Genomic DNA, 3,181 nt, shown 5'->3' with positions numbered 1-3,181 from the left:
GGCCTGGGGTGTGGCCCGCGGGGCAGGCCGGGGCGTGGGGTCCCCCCAGGGCCTCTCCCCGGAAACAGCGAAAGTCAAACGTTTCAACGGAAAAGGTGTGAGCCACACGCAGTCTTGCTGCCACCTGCCCTCCAGCCCCGGGCGCCCCGCTCGGCGAGGGCTGGGATCTGCACACCCGGAGGCACTGGGAATTTTAAAAGCTTAATAACGGCAGCGCATGCATGCTCTCCAGCCAGTTTTTAAAAACCGCATTTCATTGAGTCAGATAGCATGTTGCTTTGGGGAAAAATGAACACCATACACTTGTTCTTTTAGTCCAAATGTTGTCTTGTAAACAGCCGAATGCCTGGTGTGCACCGGCCGGGGAGACGGCCCGGCACATCCGTGGCCAGAGGGTGGCAGCGGGTCCCTGCGCATGTGGGGTTCCGCCCTGGTCCTACCGCAGCTTCTCCACTAAAGAGGCCGCTGTCCCTCTGCCCCGGGGCCAGGGGGTGGGCTGGGCGGGGCCCAGAGTCCTGGAGCTCCCCAGGATCTGAGGCCCAGCACCCACTGTCTCCACCCACGTCACGGCGCCGCAGACAGCTGTCCCGGACAGCGAGCCCCATCCCAGAGGCGACGTCCCGGTGGACGGTGTAAGCGAGAGCGAGACACAGGTGCCCCATGGTAATCACTTGCACATTTCCAGAACCGGACACTCTGTCATCTAATAGACCTAAAACGAGAAAGCTTTTGTCTGCCCAAGGTGACCAATAGGAAGGGAGCGCGGAGGACCCGATATCCCATAACTTAATCACACGGCTCTCACGAGGGGCCGCACGCAGCTGTGTCTCACTAATATGCATGCACTGTGTGTAAGCCGATACGCTTTCATTCTCCACTTGTGTTTAGCAGGAAGAGAAAGCCTTTAAATGAGGAGCGTTAAGATTCAATATTAACCCCCCCTCCCCCCGTGGGCAAAATTATTCTTCACTTGATATTTGTGAAAGCAGCGTTTTTTTGTCGCGATGGTAACATGCACCCTGCTGAAGATGTGCCAGGCGTGTTGAAAGTTAGGCGGCCGCGGGGACAGGGAGCCGGGGCAGCCCTGGGGGCCCAGGAGGACAGTGGACTGGAGGGATGGACACTTGTTCCTCGGAAGCCCAGACCCACACTGGACCCCTGGACCCGAGTGCCCGGGCTCAGGTGGGAGCCAGGGAGGAGGGGCCGTCCCGTGTCCAGCTCTCCCATCAGGGATCTTTGATTTGTGTGCGTTTCAATGGCTCGTTTGTGCTGCGTCCGTCTGAATCCTTTAAGTATATTTGCTTTCAAAGTCTTCACCAAAAAAGAAAAGAAAAAAAAAAAAAAGGAAAAAAGCCCTAAGACAAAGGAATTGTGGAGTGGAGACTTTTATTTTTCAGGGCAAAAATGATACGGGTAAGTGAACATCAACTGACCAGAAATTATTTGCTTCTGTCTGTTAGACACGTAATGGAGTCATTTAACTAGTCAAATTAGGAGCTGCAGAAATGCACCATGCTTCATTACTGAGTTCGAATGGGCACCATTTTACATTTACGTCAAAAATTATCTCATCGCAAATTAATGTTTTCATCTCGCCAGGCGGCCGAGGCCGCGCGGCGCGGGCGCCACCTAGTGGCCGTCGCGGGAACGCTTCAGTGTCTGATGCAGGAGCCAGGCCTGATGATTGTGGGGGGTTGGCAGGGAGAGAAGTGGGGTTCGGTTTAGTGAAAGAGCCTGGACCCCTTGAATGTCATTGTGGGGCTCGGCTTCCGAGGGGAAGTTCTGAGGGTCCCATAAAGGTTCCCCCGAACTTGGCCTCATAGGAGACGTGCCAAGGCCGTGTGCGTGTGTGCGTGTGCGTGTGCGTGTGCGTGTGCGTGCGCGTGCGCGTGTGCGTGTGCGTGTGCGTGTGTGTGTGTGTGTCACACTTTGCTGAGCTCCCTCCTGTGTGCCTACAGGACCAGATCTCAGGTGTTAGCTGGGCTCATGCTTCTGTACAGAACCAAGGGGAGCTTCCTTCCTCCCACGTTGTAAATCGGCATCTTTCTTGGTTGTCCTTGGTGAGACGCGCTCCCGGCAGGAACAGCTGAAACATGACGTCGTGTCGTCTTAAAAAAGTGTGGGAGCAGGTCCGCTGTCCACTCGCGCCGTCACGGAGGCTGCTGGGGTCCCTGCCAGGCTGGTCTCGGTTCAATTCAGAGAGAAATCAGTTCGGATCAAATCGCAAAACCCTCCCCAATAAAGATACTTCGTGGCATGACGGGCAGGTGCTCCGTGCGTCAGGGGAGCGGGCGCTGGCGGTCGGGGCGAGAGCCACGGACAGGATGGGTGCGGAGAAGAGCGGGGAGGCCGGGGCTGTTTCGGGGCAGTGTTGGCGTCGAAGCTCCGGAGTTCCATGTGAGTGGCTGCGAAGCTAGGGACGCAGACCTGGTGCCCAGCACAGCCAGAGGGGCCTCCGCTGAGACCGTCAAATCCCCCGAAAGACCCCCGTTTGCCGAGAAAGCCTCACTCACGGCTGCTCTGTGGGGAGACGGGAGGCGCCTGGTGGGATGTGGCAGGTAGGGGACCCTCGAGGGGTCTGGGCAGGACCCTCGGAGGCTAGCACCCCCTCCCTCGGCAGGGGACAGAGTGCAGGACAGCTGAGCCCCGGTGAGGGAGGCCCGGCCATGGTGAGGGGTGCCCGGCCCACGTAGGGAGGTGCCCGGCCGGCTCCCTGAGAGCTGGTGTGGGTCTCGGCCCCGTGCTTCGCCCGAGCCCCGTCCGCAGCCCCTCCACGGGGCCGTGTGCTCGCGGGGACGCCAGGGGTGGGCTCCCCCCGGCCCCGACTCTGTTTGTGCAGCTGCCTCTCCTGACCTTAACTTCTTCTCGAGCACAAGCTGGGCCGGGGCGGCGGCAGGTGTGGTCTGCCAGCAGCACAGATGCTCGGATTAAAACACAAAACAGAGGCTAAGCCTGAGGAACGGCACCCCCTTTCCTCCGCACTCACGGGGACTCACCCGGGACCGTTTGCCGTGAACACACCACCGCCCAACCTGTTTTGTAGAAACCCCCCCACCCCAACATTTTAAAAATTCCTCCAAATATTATCAACTCTCGTTTCTGCAAAGATGCGGTGTTTCCAGATTCCAAAGAGGGGCTCTCTCCTCGGAGAGTGAGTAATGATTGCTGCTCACGTGCGCCC

The 3,181-nt window shown here is 58.4% G+C and overlaps 1 long non-coding RNA gene across 1 annotated transcript in view; it reads right to left on the bottom strand.

Annotated features, from left to right (window-relative positions):
• LOC107184255 overlaps positions 1–3,181 on the bottom strand; it is a 20,703-nt gene that overhangs the window by 747 nt on the left and 16,775 nt on the right. The gene's annotated exons all lie outside the window — the stretch shown is intronic.

The sequence above is a fragment of the Myotis davidii genome, unplaced genomic scaffold (genome assembly GCF_000327345.1).
Source record: "Myotis davidii unplaced genomic scaffold, ASM32734v1 scaffold1745, whole genome shotgun sequence".
NCBI classification, from domain to species: domain Eukaryota; kingdom Metazoa; phylum Chordata; class Mammalia; order Chiroptera; family Vespertilionidae; genus Myotis; species Myotis davidii.
Note: the sequence above shows the minus strand (reverse complement) of the source record. Positions and strands in the feature narration are given on the sequence as shown.